General features: G+C 33.2%; 1 pseudogene; it reads left to right on the forward strand.

The window, feature by feature from the left end:
* The first annotated feature begins 509 nt into the window (after positions 1-509).
* LOC149579550 (protein ESMERALDA 1 pseudogene) lies at positions 510-1,179 on the forward strand (annotated as a pseudogene).
* The last annotated feature ends 19,671 nt before the right edge of the window (positions 1,180-20,850 follow it).

Here is a 20,850-nt window from a genome sequence, read left to right on the forward strand (position 1 = left end):
AGCCAAAACTATAGAATCATACCTTCTTCATGGAAAAGTACCAGTCCCCCAGTTTTCATTTCCCCATGTGCTCATTTGCCTAGTTTTCCAGGCCAAATCCGAACCCAGTTTATTATTTTCTGACATATTTACTTGCAGTTGATTCTGAGAAGGAAAATTTGACGGTGAATATCTTGTGACTCTGAATTTGTCATAAGACGAGATTCAACAAGGTGAAAGTATGTGGAACAAAGAGTGACTGTGCTAGTTTTCAGAGCTTGGTCAGAGGTTCGGGTCAATTTTTAAGGCCAGTTAAGACACCTCCTGGCACCAAATTCATGGTTTAAAAATCAATGGTAAAATAGCTTTTTGTTGATTAATTAGTGGTCAAATTTGGTACTGATCAGTTTAAAGATATCTATAGATCAGTTTGGAGTATCAGTTTTCTGAAAATGAAAATTTTTTTAGCTGGACCCACTTTAGGGTTTGGCTAATTCCATCAAATAGATTAAGCCTAAGAAGTGAAAATAATGAAGGTTGAGATGAATACTGCAAGTGAAAGAGGATGGAAGGGCAAGTTCATTAGAAAGGGTCACATCATTAGGCTTGGGATAAACAAGAAGAATAGGAAATGTCCTCTTTCTCCATTGGAGGTGGGCATGATGCTTAGAGGTATGGGATTTAATAATAACACATCGATATATTTAGCATCTGGAAAAATATACAAGGAAAGGAGAAGAATGGATACCTTGTATAAACCATACATTGAGTAGAGGATTACCACCTTCTACTGGTTATATAATTATTGAAGCAAATGGTGGCCTAAATCAGCAGTGCACATCAATCTACAATGCAGTAGCACTGGCAGGCCTTCTGAATGCAACCCTTGTGATTCCCACGTTCCACTTTAACAGTATTTGGCAAGATCCAAGAAAGTTTGGAGATATATATGATGAGGAACATTTTATAAGAACTTTGAAAGGTGAAATGCAAATAGTGAGACAGCTTCCACAAGATTTAATGGAGAAGTTTAGCTACAATACAAGCAATATCTTAAATTTCAGGATTAAGGCTTGTTCCTCTATTGATTACTGCCTGCGAAAGATTCTTCCTAAATTACTTGATACTGGTGTGATCCGGATATCTCCATTTGCAAATCAATTGGCATCAGAGGTCCCATCAAACATACAGCGTGTCTGATGTTTCGCCAATTATGAAGCATTGAAATTTTTTGAGCCCATTGCTTCGCTTGCAGAAAAGTTAGTAAATCACATGACTAAGGAAAGTTCCAAGCATAATGGGAAATATATATCTATTCATCTTCGGTTTGAAGAGGACATGGTAGCTTTCTCATGTTGTATATATGATAAAGGAGGAGCAGAGGAACTCTTATAGAGCAAAGTTGAACATGCTTGGCAGGGGATGGTCTCTGCCTTTTATCCCACATTGGGGGGAAGACAGAGTCTTTTTCTATTTAAATACCATTGAACTTGCAAAGTAAGGTGTCCTTGAGACAAAGGCTTTTGGAAAGCCATAGGGTGTGTGGGGCCCTATGGCTAGTATAGACATGAGGGACAGCTGGTGGGTCGTATGAACTAAATTTTGAACAAATGAACATGTAGAGAACTGGTGACATCAACAAGTTGTAGGCACTCAAAAATTTGAAGAAATTGGCAAGTTGCTATGGCCCTTGCCAAAAAACCAAAGAAAATCCGGCAAGCGACTTAGCGACCCATAGAAAAATCCAAGAATCTAGTGAGGAGTTGAATTAGATGTGGGTCCTGCTCAGGTATCAATGACCAATCCCAAAGTGCCATGTGGCATGAGTTTCGAGGTAGATGGTGATGTGGTGAGGAGGTCTAGAGATGCACTAGATCATGCCACGTGGTAGATCTGAGGGCTCTCGTTAACTCACTATAAGAAAGATGCAGGCAAGATAACATAGCGAGTTAGCGAGGGCATGACACATGTCACTGACACAATGACCAGATGGATGAGTCTCATGTTGACACGTGTCACAGGCTGGTCAATAGGTTTGACCCAAATAGAAATGGTGGAAATTTGGGAAAATTTTAAATTTTAATCTTTTTAATTTTCCCTCATCTAGGTTTGAACGTGCATTTTTTTAAAAGGTCTGAAACTTCATATAGTTTAAACTTTATAAAAGTTTAAATTTTTGCAAAATATTGTTCAAACCACAAAGCAAAGGCCTGATTTTCAAACGGCCATAACTAGAGCAATTTTTAACCAAATGGGGCACTCCAATATACCACCAGAACTGGGAAGAGCTGAATTTTTCAAATTTGAGGTTGGTTTTTGCACAGGTATTTACCAATTCATGTTATAAGTCATTTTGTGAAATCTGGGATATTGGAAGAAAAATAGGCAACACTCATCATTGATCATTGAGAGTGGTTAAAAGGAAGATGTAAAGGCTTTTTGAATCCTGGGTATGGAGAAAAACTAATCCAAAAAGTTTATTTTGCCTTTGAGGTCTTATAACTGATTGTCACCTTTCACTTTGAATTCAAATTCGACATCAGAAGTCAGTTATTTCTCCAAATCAAAATATCTGAGATTCCTTATGCTTTGTAAAGGCCAAATGATGAAACCAAATCAGATATTCAGTTAGGGAAAAAGGATAGAGAGAGGCTTTTTCATCTTCTTGGGAAGGAATTCAAGGTGGACACTTGTCATTCTAAAATCAAATCCGAGAATTTCATCTTCTCCTATATCTTTCTATCTTTCATTCTTTGTAAGGGTTCCAGTTTTTGGAGAGAAAACTAGTCACTACTGAGATACCAGGTTTTGGATCCAGTTTTGATGTGTTCCCATGACTGTGACACCATTTTCTTCAGCAAATTCTTCTTGTATGAACATCAATAGGAAGATTAACACAGATGGTTCAGATTTGTTAGGTTGTTTCATGTCTTTCATTTCATGCATATGACTATATAATTTCAAGGAAATAATACAAAGAGTAGTAGATGATTGAGTTTCAGTTGAATCTTGTCTCCTTTATCAACTAATTTGTAATGTTTTACAGTCTTTGACATAGAGCTTAGGTTGTGATTGCAGTCCCTTAAGGCTGTATGTTATTCATTATTGCTTATGACCCAAGAGGTTGTGTAAATGCTTCAGGGAATCAAAAGGGTTGCAAGTTTACTGATGGGGATATCATGTAAGAATGGGATCTAATTTGAGCATTGATGTCTATTTACAAGTTAAATAGATAGATTAGATGTCTAAGTATATAAAAAAGTATAAGATATCCATATGTATGCATTTGATTCATGGATTTTCCCAATGGTTAAGGCACTAATCAATTTATAGGATCACAAAGTCTTATTGCTTCATATCTAAGGTTTTGTTAAATTTCAACATTATTAAATCAAAAGTGTTTTTACCTTTCATGTTGAAGGACCTAAATAGAATGCCCTCACTCAACTTCTGATATCCATAGATCTGTACCTAGCTACTATAGATCCATGTCATTTCATAAGTCTTTAGGAGAAATAAGGGTTTTCATCTGCTTAATAGATTCAGGGATATGTTTTGCACTGGTACCAATTTGATTGAATCTCAGGTTCACCCACCTAGGTTTAGCAGAGCCCGAAGTAGAAGAAGGGTCATGCCTTATAGTTGGCCTGGTGTTTGAAATAACATGTTGAAAATGGGAGTTAGCTGCCCCTAGATGTGTTATATTCTCATTGGGATAATTGAAAACCCTCTAGCGTTTTCAAACACCAACATGTGTAAACCTTCATCTCAAACTTTTCATTCTTCTTATACTATAAACCATAGCTTTATGTTCCTTTTTAGATATCTTGTTATTCTTTTTATAGCCATTAGGTGAGTCTCCTTAGAATTAGCACAAAATCATACAACTATTCCAATAGAAAATGCAATTTTATATAAGTTATGAATAACATATTTCAGTTTGTCAATCATTGATTTGTATAATGTCTCATTTACTTCAGAAGAATCATCATTCTTTAAAGTTTTAAGTCTAGTATCCATAGGTATTCCAAATGATCTTGAATCTTTCATTCCAAAGGTCTCTAGTATCTTCTTGATATACTTTGATTGTTCAATGTATATTCCTCCTTTTATTTGATAAACTTGCAAACCAATAAAGAATTTTATCTCTCTAAACTTTGAAATCTCAAATTCTTTCTTTATCTCATTAGAAAATGATTTGTAGAATGATTTTTGTCCTTCAAACATGATATCATCAACAAATATTTCAGCTAACAATATCCTATCCTTGTATTCACTCTTCAAGTAAAAATTATTATTACCATTAGTTCTTGCAAAATCAATTTTCACCAAATGTGCATATAATCTTCAATATCATTCCCTAGTAGCTTGTTTCAAAACATGAAATAGTTTAAGAAACTTACATACCATGCTCTTCTTGATAGGTTCAAAATAGCCTTCAAGTTGATCAATTTAGACTTCTTCTAGGATTCCATTCAAAAATGAATATTTGATATCTATTTGATATACCTTGAATCCTTTCTAAGAAGCATATGAAAGTAATGTTCTTACTCCTTCCAACCTCACAATAGGAGAAAATACCTCTCCATAGTGAATTCCTTCCTCTTGTGCATATCCTTTGCAAACCAATCTTACTTTGTTCCTTATGACTTCACCTTTCTCATTCAACTTGTTTCTGATTACCCACTTGGTTCCAATTAGATTCTTATCCTTTGTTCTTGGTACCAATGTCCATGTTTTATTATTCTGTATTTGATCAATCTCCTTATTCATTAATCTAATCAAATTTTTATTCTCTAATGCATCTTTAACTATGCTTGGCTAAAACTCACATAGTAAACATGTTTCATTCTTTAATTTATTTCTTATCATGAAACCTGAATCCTTGTCTCCAATGATTTTATCAGGTGTGTGATGTCTTCTTCCATATTTTTCTAAGAAAATTTCATATTTTCTTTCTCTTTGTTGTTGTTCACTTGGTCAATATTTCTCATTTTTTTCAAGTATATGCACATATAACTTCGCTTCTTCTATCTAGTGTTTGGAAACCTCAGTTTGTTACTTGGCCTCTATAGTTTGATTCTCTGCAACTTCCTGATTTTTCACAAAGCCACTCTATTGTATCCCATCATTTCCTATTTTTTTCTACTCAATAGCCTCTTTCTCTTATTTAAGTAAAGTTCATGGTTCTCCTTCATATATGTATACAAATTTTCTTTAATCTTTAGGTTCCTTCTTGCATTCTTCTTTATTCTTTTCCACAAATTCATCAACTCTAACATTTTCACTTTCTACAATTTCTGTTAGTGTAAAAATTCAAACACTTGTATACCTTTGTTTTGGTGGAATGTCCTATGAATATACCTTCATAATTCATTGCAAAAATTTTCCATTTCTTTGATCTTTTAGTATATAACACTTTCTTCCAAATACGTTGAAATAATTTACATGAGTTGCATAACCATGTCACATTTGAAAAGGGGTTTTCTTTGTACCTTTCTTGACTTGAAGTTTGTTAAGTGTATAAATAGTAGTACTTACAACTTCTCTCCAATTTTTTTTGAAACCTTCTTCATTTAGCTATTCCATTAAGTGGTGGAGTCCTTAGTGCAAACATTTTTCTTTGATCTATTTAACATTCCAAAATATATTAAACTCCTCTTATATGAATTCAACTCCTCTATTTAACCTCAAGCACTTCAAAAATTTAACTATTTCATTTTCAACTCTAGCCAAATACCACTAAAACATTCAAAAATCATTAGATTTTTCTTTAAGAAACATCACATTCATAATTCTAGTTAAACCATCAACAAATTGGATAAAATACCTATCATCATAATAACTTTGCACTCCAATGGGACCACATAAATTAGTATTAACACAATCCAAAATATCATTAGAAGAATAGGTCTTTCTCTTGAAACTAGACTTTGTCATTTTTTCACATTTGACATTCTTTTTGTTGGAAATAACAATGAGAAATTAAGTTCTGAGAGGGGGGTGAATAAACAATTAAAAGTTTTACCTCTAAAACATATCACCATCATCCATCTGATAATTTAACATGTAATCTAAAATAAGTAAGCATGCATCACATCCATAGCATAAATTAAATAATACATGACACAATAAATTGGTTACCCAAAAACCCTCTAATGAGAAGGTAAAATTGGGGTGGAGATGACACCCATAAATCTTCAGTACTGCAGCAATAAAGTGTGTACAATTATGGATACAAATTTTTGATCATAAGATATGATCTACCCTATGAGAGGTCTACCCTATTAAAGGCTTACAAAGACTGTTAGGTCTCACCTTGCTAAAGGATTTAAACTTACAATTAAGTAAGCACTCAGTTAAGAGATTTACAACAACTTGTTAGGACTACTCTATTAAGGGATTTACTCTATATCACCTATTAGAATTATTCTACACCTAATCCTTTGGTTATAACCTTTATGCTTTATTTGAAATATCCTCTTTATTGGTTATCCCTTAATCCTTCTCATTAGAACTATCTTCTCTAAACCTTTCACTGCTTGTCTATGTCCTTCTCAAACTGATTATGCATTGCATAAATCTATCTTGGTCATCTTCTCCATCATGAATTCTCTGTATAATCTTAGCATTTGTCTCCTTTGTACATTCACACACTTATATTATTACACTTTGGTTTTTCCTGCTTAAATAGGCTTTGTGGAGATGAGCTAGGTCATGATCAATGGTTGTGGTTGATCCTTATTTCCACCTTAATCTTCCCTTCATCTAATAGGTTGCATGTGTTCTATAGGGATGTGTAATATGACTCCATCCTTATCTCTTATAATCAAAATTTCATGTTCATGTCGGCCAAAAATGGTTTGTATAGGATTTTTGGGAATAACAAATAACTATTTCATTGATTATTCACTCAGCATTAATAGACTGTAATGATTGGCCTTCACTATGCTCTTTCTGTTAATACTTGGCTTTTGAATGACTTTTCACTTGTTTGTGCTTGGCACCTAAATAACTCAAGCCACATTGTTTTCTCAGCACCTGAGTGGCTCGACACCTACTAGTTCTTGATACTAACTATCATATTACTTGAAATGTATTGGTTAGAGACTTATGATCATCATTCTTTGATCACTCAACTTGCACTGATCACTAGGCATACACTATGCACTTAGCTTGCAATATTCTTTTCTAGTTAATGACTAATTGTTTTGTCACTATAATGTCAAAACTATAATGAGATTAACAATCTCCCCCTTTGACATGAGTGGAAAAAACACTTTGTCATGGAATATGCATTCCTTCATGCATAAGTCATACAATGTATCTCCTCTGCTCGACTTTTATGAAAATTTTCAAAATCTCAAAATTTGTGAAAATGTTGATGTTACCTTTTATTTTACTCCCCCTAAGTAAATACTTCACTTCTACTCTTTGACTCCTTTTGAGTAGATATTTTCCTTGACAAACTCTTCAAAAATTTTATAATCCCCCTTTTTAAATATTTATGTGATTTAGGTGGTACACTTAAAGTGTATTTGCCCAAAATGGCTTTTGTAACTCCATAATGATCTTTAATGTTGAATCCCAATCATTTGTGGTTGCATCTAGAGATTGAATTTGGATTTCTAGCTATGCTGCCAGATCAACTAAGCCTTCATGAGTAGAAAGATGGGAATCTTTCTTTATCAGTTTCTCAAAATGGGCTTGTTCCTTTTGCAAAACTTCCATGTAAGGTGTCAACATGGACTATATATTTATCAAAGTAGATATGATATTTGCATCCTTTTATTGCAACTCAACAAGCCTACTATGTGTCATTAGTAACCTCTAATAATGTACTTGACTAGTGCCATGAGTTTTTTTTAATGTATTAACTATTATTTGTAAATCTCCTTGTAGCTAGTCAATAGACTATTGAATCTCCTTGGTAAAGATATCAACACTGTATAACTTAATTTATAGAGAGAAAATGCTCTTTAACACATTCTTCACATTCTCCATCTTGGTTGCTAAGTCAACCTATCTTAGTGTAATGGAACTATATATCTTGTCCATAACATTTGTGTGAATTTTTTTCTCAAACCATTCTAACAAGTTTACATTGGTCTCTAGGTCTTCATTCTTTATCTTGTCCACAATGTGTACAAGTTCCTCTATGATAGGCTTATCTAATAAAAAATCTAGGAGACTGAAAGAATCAATAAAAATATCTTTGATTTCATGCAAAACTCTCTTTTTCTTATGCGCCCTCCTTAAGATTTCTTTCCTTTTCTTCCTTTATAGGGCCTCTTGGAGAACATTCATTTCTTCAAGTGTAATTGTTGTCAGATCAAACTTTGGAAGAAGAATCACCTCATCTAATCTTACATCCTAAAATGATGTAGCTTCAACACTCTTGGGTGTACTAGTACTGGACCTTTCTATCTATAATGTTGTATCTTGTGTGCTTGGCCACTGAAGGGTCATGCTACTAAGAGGAGATGTAGAGACTAGTAAAGTAACTAGTGTCTATATGGCAATTTTCTCCTCAGGTGTAGAAGTCATATTATCCTCTTTTATCTTCTCACCCTCTATCAGTTCTACACCCTATGTTGGTGGAGTAGGTATAGGACTAGTTTCCTTACCCTTATTCTCTTCATTTCCATCCTTCTCTATTATCACAATAGCTAGTAAACCTAAATTGTGTAGACTTGGTAGTGATGAAACTTGTTTTTCTACCTCTATTTCTTTCATTTGAATGGCTATTGTAGGCATTATAGATGGTGTCTTTGTAGGTTCATCTTGCTTTCCCAGATTTACACTTTAATCTATTTTTAGATCCTATGATTCTTTCTCTTTAACTTCTACTAGTAGATGGAGGCACATTTGATGTGTCTTGTTGATTCTCCCCTACAGATGCCATCTTTTCCTTCTAAATCTCATCAACTCTCACTAATATTGGGTTAGTGCATGGAATTCTTGTATTATTAGAGTCTTGTTATAACTTCTTTAAATCATCATCACTCAATGAATTAACATTTTGATTGGAATTATCAAGAACTTCCTCAAAAGTCATAGATTCTTGTTGACTATCATGGTCTCCATGTGGAGGACTAGTGCTTGAAAATTGAACATCTTATGTAGCTTGTGTGTATTCTTCAACTTTATCATTTATTTCCTTCAATTGTACTTGTTGGAAACAATTGGCTAATTATATATTGTCTTTTATATTACACAAAATTTCATATCATTATCAAGCAGTGTATGCCAAACTCACTTGGGTAATGAAGACAATTTCATTTTTCTACCAAGCATTCCAGTGTATACCTATTTTAGAAGACAATGTCTACCAAGCTCACCCGATCATCAAAGGAATGATCATAGAAGTTGAGTGTTAGCCAAGCTCACTCAGCTAATGAAGGAAACTTTGGATGGAATAGTGTTAACCAAGCTCACTTGGTTACCAAAGGAAATCTGTAGATATGCAATGTTAATAGAGTTCACCTGGTTAACATAGGAAAATCTATTTTGGTTAGTGTCTATTGAGAAGGGTCATCTAATAAAGGATTTTCTTGTTTTGGCATATTGAATTTAATTATTTATTTTTTCAGTTCTAGCTAACTAAGGAGATGAATATTAATTATTTTAAGATATATTCAAGCTAACTTGACAATTTATAAGATATAAGAATAAGGTCAAGTTGTTGAAAGAATTTTCCTTAGGATAAACTCACCCAAGATCAAGGAACTCAAGCACAAGCACAACAATAGACCAAAAGAGTATGATCAAAATAATAAGAATTCTCTCTATTATTTCAAAAGCATGTACATACACACTAGGAGAGCCTATATATAAAGGCCTCTAAGATGCATCTGGAATGGTTCTAGAAAGAACTAGGAGATAAGCATGAAAACGAAGCACATTTCCTACATTATGCATGAATATACGTGCATCAATGAAAGGATAAACATGATGAGGTATCTCACATGTGGAGATGTTGTAGACACCATGTACATAATTAGAGTGCTAACTCCTATGTTGTCAACATGATAACTTAGAAGAGTGCGCATACTCCTAGGTGACTAACTAATAAATAATTAAATAATGTATTAACCTATGTAAACTTGAGTAAAGTGTAAATAGTAAATACTTATTTAAACCAACACCCCCCCCCCAACCCTGAGTGAAACTTAGGGGAATGCACTTAAGCTTACAAAATCTAGGATGAAATGCATGATGGGTCCTGGCTACTAGGCCATGTTAGGTACCCATGTACATAATGAAATGCAATCTCTCATAAAGTGGAGAAAGTGGAAAAAACCTCAAGGGAAAAACCCTCCCCTAAAAAGAGAGATGAAAAGATATGATACATGGATGGATGGAGTAATCAAGACCCCCCCATTATGACATACATCAAGTATATACAATAGAGAAATATGAGAAGGACAAAACTTCATATGAGGAAAAAGTCCCCCCCATAAAAGAGAAGAATAAGGAGACAAGGTAGTCCCCCCTAAATGTAGTGTGTCAATCAGTAAGGCTTGCTCCAATGTAGAACCTAATCCATGAGTGTTGAATAATGTTAGTCCCCTTTGGAAGAAACAATGGCATAGGTATAGGTGAGATGCTTCCCATATGTGTAGAAAAAATCTTGATGATGAATAGTGCCTCTAAAACCTACTCGACTATCCCTGTGTCGATACTGATGATCGCTCCTTCCAATACTGCTAAGAAGATGTGTAGATCTAGCAAGGATGTATGTAGAACATGTTCCAAAGAAAAAATTGTCTCCTCAATTGATAAAGAGACCTCTTGCAACTGGTGTTAAGAATCCACAATCACATCAATCAGTGAAGATCGATCATGTAGAGAATGGATAGGAGGGTCAAAGTAAGCCCTCATGACAAGTGAAGAAGGATCTTCTTCATCAAAGAGAAGATGTATATAATTCAAGAAGTCTCCCAAATATACTATATGTGATGCCACAAATAGACCTAAAATATCTATCAAGAAGTCATCTACTGATGTTGGAACTCGAAAACAAGGTGTACCCTACTTTGTTGGATCTATCACTATGGAAATGGATGAATTTTTTGCCTCAACAAAGAGAAAAAAAATTTCATTGATGATGTCTCCTAGATCTTCAATGTGAGACTCCATGAACAAACCTGCAATGTCTAGAAGGAAGTCATCCAATGAAGATGAAGTAGGAAGACATGGTATTTCCTACTGCACTAAATCAGAAGCATTTGTGGCTCAAACTAGATCAGTAGTCACAACAAGAACATTAGGAGGTGTGATTTCATCTGGAGTTGAAGGTACCATAATAGGAGTGACTGGAGATAGAATGTCATTTGGAAAAGGAGGAATTGTGGGATCTCCATATCCTTTCCAAAGAGCCATTCACATATCATATGGGTGAATGAGATTTTTAATGACATGCCAAGGATTAGAACTCATATTCATTATAATAATATGCAAGAGTCTGCTAACAGGTGGCTATCTTTTAGTGTCAAAGATCAATTTGTTGGAACATAAACAAGGAAATACTTCCTTATGCTCACTTCTTAGATGATCAATGACTAAAGAACTCCATTTTTTATAGTTCCTTTTTGTCAATGGGGGTCTAATCCTAAACCAACATGGGAAACAAAACTCCTCCATGAGATCAATAAATGTATGTACCTCCCAAAATGAAGAAATAAGCAATTAACCCCCCATAATGTATAATTTGGGCACCTTATAGCCACTTGCCAATTTAGGGTCTATTTTTTAAAGTAGTATTTCTATCTATAGAACCTATAATCTGATTGTAGATCTGGAAAGTAGACAAAAAAAATACAATTTAAAAAAAATAGAACTTGATTATGTGTCTAGATGAACCTGCACTAAACATTTGAAGTGGAAAAAATTGAGATTTGTGAGTTGAAAAAAAGTTCAAGAACATAGATCTCAAACCACCTACAACAATGTGTAGATCATGAAATTCCACCTCCAAAAAAAAAAAAATTTGCTTGCAAAATGGATTCTGTATGAGGGAGATATCACTATTTGAAAATCGCTACTGTAATTATTTTTCCTAAATCACTGTCGTCGCACCTCCAAAAATCAAATGGCTCTAGATTTTGCCTCATATGTTTGATTTAGATGAAACAAAATCTAATTTGGTGGTTTTTTGACCTTATGAATGTGATGCATAGATTTGATTTGCACCAACAAGCTCTAATAATCATTTGCGAAAAATCTCTCCTAGTGGCCCGATGGCCAAAATTTCTTGAAAAATAATGCAGATCCAAAAAAAATAGTAGAGCTGCAAATGATAAAATATATAGATCTGAAAATTAAATTCATAGATCTAATAGATCATACCAAATTTTGCAAATCAGGCTTTTAGGTGTCGATTTGCAAAACAAATTGCCTCAAGTTCGACTATGGCCTAGGGTAGGCGAATTTATAGTCAAATTTCAATGAATCAACATTCTAGATGCAATGGCGAGGTCTTTTTTGGCTCTAGATGCTCCCAATGGCTATGATACTCTAGATCTAGGTCCAGGTCCTCGAAGAGGTGAAGCAAGAAGATGGTCTCTAATGGCTATGTGAAGAGAAATTTCCTTAGAGTTCTAATACCATGTAAAAATTTGGTATAGCTCTAATACCATGTAAGATTTTTCCTTAGGGAAAAATCTCCAACATCAAGGAATTCAAGTACAAGCACAATAGTAAACCAAAAGAGTATGATCACAATAATGAGAATGCTCTCTTTTATGTCAAAAGCATGTACATGCACACTAGGAGAGCCTATATATAAAAGCCTCTAAGATGCATCTAGAATGGTTCTAGAAAGAACTAGGAGATAAGCATGACAACTAAGCACATGTCCTCTATTTTGCATAAATATATGTGCATAAATGAGAGGATAAACATGATGAGGTGTCTCACATGTGGAGATTTTGTAGACACCATGTGCATAATCAGAGTGCTAACTCTTGTCTTGTCAACATGACAACTCACAAGAGTATGCATACTCCTAGGTGACTAACTAATAAATAATTAAATAATGTATTAACCTTGGTAAATACTTATTTACAACAATAGTTGTGAATTAATAGTGTGTGAAATATTGAAGATCAGAAGATGAAGAGAGGAAGAAAACTAGAAGGATAACCAAAATATTCCTATTGAGCTAAAAAGATACATTTGATTAGAAATAATCAAGTATACAATCTAGAATTGAGATTTGTAATCAACTATTTGGTTGCATTAGAAATTAGGTCATCTTATTATTACTCTCTAACCATTGTATTAGTGATCTAAATTTCTTACAAGATTTGTCTTAATAGCTATTTGTGAATCCTCTAACAAGGTGGAATTTCTAAGATTGAAGTGTCTAAAGACCTCTAACAAGGCCACTCCTAATAGAGTGATTAAATCCTCTAATAGGGTCACACCTAATGGTGTGTTTTGTAACCTTTAATAGGGTTGGATACTAACAAGGCTCACTTCAAAAGAGTGAAAAGAGTAACTAGTTACAATTGATAGTTTTTCTCAAATTGGGTCTCCACATAAATCTTGGTATCACTTATGTTCATGCTATTTCTTTTATGTCTATGCAATTAAGTTAAAATTAAGGTTAATCACATTAATTAGTTAATACCAAGTTACAATTAATTATTAGTGTGTTCGAAGTTACAACATTTTACTAGCGTTAACTGAGTGCCTATGTGATTACCAAGTAACACCAGAATACAATTTAATAAGAGTATATGTTTTGATTTGTATTGACATCTAAGGGATCTGGGATTTATTTTAGTGGTACATGGTTCACCCCTCTACTCTTAGTTACTCCTCTAATATTTCCAAAAATTGGTATCAAAGCTTCATGGTGCTTATAGATGAGGTTTCAAGGACCTAAGCTAAAAATTAGGATGTCTTATAGAAAATAGATACAACTTTGTTACATGGTAGGAACTAATGAAGTTACATTGGAAACCATCAATGGTTTAGGTTTGAAGTATCTAGAGTTCTTACAAAGATCCTACTAGAACACTAACTATGGAAGATTGTTGAAAATAAAAATCATAACATCATAATGATTTATATTGGATCAATCCTCAACTATGTTGAATTTGATGAAGTCAAAGGATATGCTACTACTCATGAAATATGGACCAAACTAAAGGACATCTATAGAGGTGATGATTATTTGAAAAGAACTAAGGTAGAAAGCTTGAGAGGATAATTTTATTAGATGAAAATGAGAGAAGATAAAAACATTGCAAAATATGTTGAAAGGATCAAAGCCAATGCCAGTGTTATCAAATCTTCTAGAGGAGCAATTGAAGATGTGATAGTGGTAAGAAAGGTACTCAAAACCCTTATTCCCATCTAAGCAATTAGAGTGTCTTCTATTCAAGAAATGAGATGTGATCCAAATAATAAGATAACTTTGGATGCTATAGTTGGAATATTGACTTCATTTGAACTAGACAACTATGATAATTATACTCCTAATTCAAGCAAGTTGGAATCTACATTTGAAGCCAAAGTATCACTCAAGAAGAAAGGTGTAAAGTCAAAAGCCTAAAAATTAGAAAGTGAAGAAGAAGAAGGAATTTTTGACAGCGATTTTGAAATTTTGAAGCCCTACTTACTAGAAAATATTCCAAAGGTAGAGGAAAGTATAAAGGAAATATTCTACTAATCTTCTTTTCTTGTGAAGAAGTTGGACACATTGTTGCAAGGTGTCCCAACAAAGAAGAAAAAGATGAAAAGAAGCATAGAAAATACAAAGGCAAGAAGTATTTCAAGAACTTCAAAGACTACAAGGACAAAGGTAAGAAATCTTGTTTCATGGCTAAAGATTCAGATAATAGTGAAGAAGATGAAATGGTTTATATTGATGTAAAAGATGAATCTGATAATGAAGGCAATAAAATGGCACTTATCTCTCATGTTAGCAAAAATGATACATGGATTATTGATAGTGGCTACTTGCATCATATGACTAGGGAAAAAACAATGTTTGAAAAGTTAGAACATTATGATGAAGGAAGTGCGAGCTTTAGAAACAATGAGCCATGTTGCATCAAAGGAATGGCACAAAAGGCTATGTCATGTGAACTTTGAAAATCTAATAAAAATAAGCAAGAAGAAAAAAGTAAGAGGTATTACTAGTCTAAAGAAACCAGATATGGGTCTATGCAAGAATTGTCAAATTGGAAAAATGGGAAAGACAAACTTCAAAAGTAAGGACTATCATTATGAAATTTTTTTTGAACCATCCTATACAGACCTATGTGGACCTATTGGGATAAAAATTTACTATGGAGATAAGTATTTTATTCTTTTTGCTGATGATTATTCTAGAATGATGATTGTAATTTATCTTAAAGAAAAGTCTGAAGCATTTCAAAAATTCAAGTGGTATTTAGCAAGAGTAGAGAAAGAAACTAGAAAGAAGCTGAAATGTTTGAGATTAGACAAAGGTGGTGAATTAATTTCTAATGAGTTTAATTGTTTTTGCATTGAGAAAGGAATTAAGAGACAAGTATCAACTCCTAGAACACCATAGCAAAATGGTAATGTTGAAAGAAGAAATAGATCTATCATGGATTATGCAAGAACCTTGATAATAAAAAGAGTGTTGCAATCAAATATTGGAAGCAAGAAATCGGTATTGTAGTACATACCTTGAACAGAGTATAGCTGAAGAAAGACTCAAACAAGACTCCTTATGAACTATGGTATGGCTACAAACCCAATGTAAGTTACTTTAAAATATTTGGTAGCAAATTTTATATCTTGAAGGAATCTAGAAAAGGAAAATTTGATGTAAAAGGTGATGAAGGCATATTCCTAGTGTTGATGTTTTTAAACTATCAAGCCACAAAATACTTGATACTAAGAGGATAAAGAAAAACATAGTCTAAGGGTTAGCTATTCCTTATGCTCAACTAAGAAATTATTAGATCTGGATCCAACTTCAACAAAATCACAAGGATTTTCTACTTTTTAGGTCCTGCAAAACCAAGGCCAGTGCACCTAAGGGACAAAAAGGATATGAAACTAGATACTATCTTCACACTTCATTCATTTACTAGTGTTCTTTTACAACATTCATCCGCTGTAGTAGATATTTTTTCATAATTCTTCTCAAATTTACATGTAATTCTAGGTATTAGTAGCTAACTAAAACATAGTGATTAAATGCAATCAAGTACTAACCAGTTTTGATACTCTTCATACATTTAAAGTAAAATTGATTTCATGTTAAGATTTTTTCTTGATGCGTGTTCATGGTCTCTTCATATGCAAACTTAAATAATTGATCAATGCCTCATCCATTGGGATTTAGAGTCCACCCAACTATTTTGACCTTACTTGATTTGCATTACAATCAATATTGTCAACAATTTCCCTAAAACTCATCCTTATGCATATCCTTCTTACTACCTAGAAATCCTATCATATCACTAAAACATTTACTTAATTAATTTAATTAAAAGTAATAGTGAATTGATATACAACCTATCCTTGTTGCATTAAATTGAACAAGCTTTGCCCATAGAACTTCAAGATGACTAGTTAATAATAATGGAGACAAGATTCACATAAAATAGATATGGCGATATTTCATCTTTGTATTAATTTTGTTTGAAAATTATATAACATTAGAGTAATACTAAAAAAAAAAAAGATAAAACATATCATTGTTACTCTCTAACCATTGTAGTAGTGATCTAAATCTCTTAATAGAGTTAGCTTAACAACTATTTGTAAATCCTTTAACAAGGTAGCATTTCTAAGATTGAAGTGTCTAAAGACCTCTAACAAAGCCAATCCTAACAAGGTGATTAAATCCTCTAATAGGGCCACACGTAATAGTGTATTTTGTAACATTTGAAAAGGTTGGATCCTAACAAGGATCACTTTAGAAGAGTGAAAATAGTAACTAGTTGTGATTGGTGTTTTTTCCCAAATTGGGTTTCCACACAAATCTTGGTGTCACTTGTGTTCATGCTATTTATTTAATGTGTATGAAATTAAGCTAAAATTAAGGTTAATCAAATCAATCAATTAATACCATGTTATAGTTGATTATTAGTGTGTACTGAGTTATAGCATTTTACTAGTGTTAATCGAGTGCTTTTGTGATTACCAAGTAACAATAGAATACAGTTTAATCAAAGTATATGTTTTGATTTATATTGACATCTAAGGGATCTAGGATTTATTTTAGTGGTAACTAATTCACCCTCAACTCTTAGTTACTCCTCTTATAATCCAAAAAGTACCTTCCTTTTTTGTCTCATCTTTGTCTTGATCTCCTTTTTTTTCCACCATTATTGTGGTCAACCCATAGATCCACTCCCATAATAGGGTAATTTGGGTTACCATCTCTTCAAATTTTTTCTTCAAAATGTGAAATTCTTTGTATTTAGGGGAAAACCACCTTTTATACTTCTCCATTTCTTTTTCTATCATCTTCTTATCCAAATAAGGTGTGACTTGGGCTAAAGTAACCTCTTTGATCTTTCCTTTAGTTGTTAAACTGAACTTCCACTTCTGCTCAACTCTTTCATATAAGATTTTAGGGATAGAGTTAGAAATTTCTATTTGTGTGGTCTTAAATGTGGCCATCATATCATAAATATCCTCTTCTATGTAGTTCTTATCCACACTTCCTAACTAATCAAAATCAATAGGAGTAAAGCTAGAAAAATCTGCATTAGTCTTTATATTTTCACATAAGTTATCAATGTTAGATGAAGGGTTGTGGCTTACCACTTTGAATTGACTTAAGTCATTTGAATCAGTCTTCTATTAATCTAAATCTTCTTATGTTTTGTATTTTCTTAGCTTCTTGGTAGGCTAGCTTGGCTCTTCTCTGATATCTACTCTTTTTCCTTTTGATTTTATCTCTTTAGCTTGTGTTGTGGTAGCCCTTGTGCTTGAAGTTTCCAAAGATGTAGTTGATTCCTTTTCAATTTTATTTGCCATTTATTAAGCTTCTAAGCTAGCATTTTTTGTGCCTTCCTCTTTTTGCCAGTTTATTTAGGTTCTTCCTTGGCAACTTCTTCTTCAGCATCCTGATCTTCACTTAGACCTTATGTCAGCTCCAAAGCTCCTTGACCTAGTTCTTCTTCTTCTTCTACTCGACCAAATTTCTCTTTTAATTTCTTTACTATCTTGTTCTTCTTCCTAATAATTGAGGCAGTCTGCAAATTAATACTAATTCTTCATTTTTTCTCTTTGTAGTTACCAAAGGATATTGCATCCTTGTCAATTTCCTATACCAATAATGTGGTAATGGTTGCTCAAGCCTTGTCAACATTTATCTCATATGGTAGGGGTCTCAACCATCTTACCCTTGGCATTGTTGCCTATACATATGTCTAGTCAGCATCAACAAGGAAACACACATCATTATAATGTTGTTCCACTAGTGACACATGAATCCTCAATCTTTGTTTCATTGATTTCCTAAAGTCCTCAAAGTAACTTGTCATAATAGAATCAAAATTCTCTCCTAACTGCTTAATAAAATCTCCTATCTATTGAGTAATAGATCTATTTGTCTTCCAAAATACCTTGCCAAAAGTGGGAAATGTATTTTACACATAAAGAATATACACATGATGAGTAAGCCAAACTTACACTAAGAATTATTGGCTTTTTTGATAGCTTCTAGATTTTCTAATAGTTGTTGAAGCTATAACTTGGCTAGATCATATGACTAATCTCTCTTTATGATCTCATAACCTAGGTCAACTTCCATACATGGCATGTTGTTTAGTCAGCTCCACTAGAAGAATCTATGTGCCATCACACACACTAAAAATGCTATTATGGGCTCAGTGATAATGTTAATAGAAATTCCTTATTTGTTCCACCTAGCTCCAATTTTCTTCTCAATTTCTTTCTTTGTACTGGTCCTCATACTCTCTGACCAATCTAGGGTTGGATACCCTATCACTCTGTGAATGATCCTCTTAGATATTTTAATAGGTTCACTTTCTATCCTTAGTTGATTTTCATGTATCCTACTCAAAATGATCTTAATCTACTCTATCTTGAATACTTGGATAAAATCTAGGGCACACATTAACCCTTTTGACTCTATAACCTTGTTTTCTTCCTTCAATATTCTATTTTCACATAATGTTTGATAAATTTCCCTAATTTCTAGATCTCTGACCTCTCCTACCTTGCATGTGTAGAAACATCCCTCATCCTAGACCATTGAAACCTTTAGTGGTATCATAGATAGCACACCAAAAGGATCCCATTTGTATTTGATCTTAGGAATTAAATGGAATGGGGGATGTCTTACATCATTACTAATTAATTGCACATTAAACACTTATTTCCATTCCTTCCTCACTATGATTGAAGAACTAGTTTCCATTTCAACTCATTAGGGTTTGCAAAACATGAAATAGTGTAACTCACCATGAGTAAAATACTTTTTAAATCACTAAATTTGGCTGAGTTATAGTAGAATCTGGTTTACAACTATTGGAATCCTTTTTGTAAATCACTTTCATGCTCTTCAAACTTCTAGTAGCTGAAAATGACTCATAAATTGACTAAATAGCCTTGAAAACCTTGTAATTAATTTTCAATACTTATACATCTATAAGATCAATTGATATAAGGTATCTAGTATGCTTGGCTAACATAGCAATCTTGGCTATCACTACCATTTTAACTTTACTCGGAAATAACTATAGTACTTCCAATACTCAAAAACAACACTAAAAAAAACATAATGATAGATTGTCTAATACTTCTAATATCTTCATTGCATCTTAATTCATGCTAATAAAACCTTTTCAATACCTTAAATGCTTTGAATTGATGCAAAATATAACATTTTAAATGTTAGTTCCACACATACCTTTGATTGCCTAGTTGGGGGTGATGTTATCACCTAATCCATTGGATGAAGTGACCTCAACTTGGCTTGAAGTGTTGCAATATTTCTTCTTTTTCCATGTCTCGTTCATCTACATCTTCACGTTCTCAGTATCAACCTTTCCTTTACCTTTTTTGAATTCATTTCTTGGTGTAGGTGACCAAGTTGGGTTGTTTTTTCTTACATGACTAACCTTGAGACAACTGAAACATACTATATCACTTAACCATCTATTGTAATTGCCTCTAAAATGTGTTCACATGTAGCTCTTAGGAACATGTTCCTATTCCTCACAATAGTGACACTTCTATCTTGTGTTGTAGTCCCAATTGTATGTATTATCATTATGATATGCCTTGGTTTTCTTATTTGATGTCCACTTGGGTTTGGATATGCATTCATATGCCTTATGTCCATAATTTTGATAATTGTAATAGTAACCTCCAAATTTTTGAGTATTGGTGGTCTTGTTCTAGCATTCATGTGCTTGATGTCCTTGTTTCTTGCAGTTATAGCAATATCCTTTGTTTTTTTTCTTAGGATTTTGATTGCTAGTGTTTCTCCTATAAACATTTTTTATATGACCTAATTTTACATAATTATGACAAGTGGGTTTATTTTTATTTCCCTTATTGCTCCATTTCTCACCATTATTAAATAATTCTCCTACCTCAGTAGTAGAATATCCCAATCCAGTAGTATCACCATTTGTCCTTGATGAATTGATTAGTTTTTCAAAATGTTTTCTAGCTTCAATATGATTGTTAAGCCTTCCAATAAATTCCTTTTCTCTTTTCAATTAATTCTATAGTAATTCATTTTGTGATTTTAATGTTGTTATCTCAATGGCTTTCCTATTTAGTTATTGATTTGCAAGCATCAATTGATTCATCATCTCTAGTTGAATGTTTGAAATTTAATACACATCTGATGTCTTCTCTTGAAGTTTTCTTGTTAGTGTCCTTTTGTAT

This window comes from Cupressus sempervirens, chromosome 1 (genome assembly GCF_028749045.1).
Source record: "Cupressus sempervirens isolate cs-2001-9-10 chromosome 1, ASM2874904v1, whole genome shotgun sequence".
Taxonomy (NCBI): domain Eukaryota; kingdom Viridiplantae; phylum Streptophyta; class Pinopsida; order Cupressales; family Cupressaceae; genus Cupressus; species Cupressus sempervirens.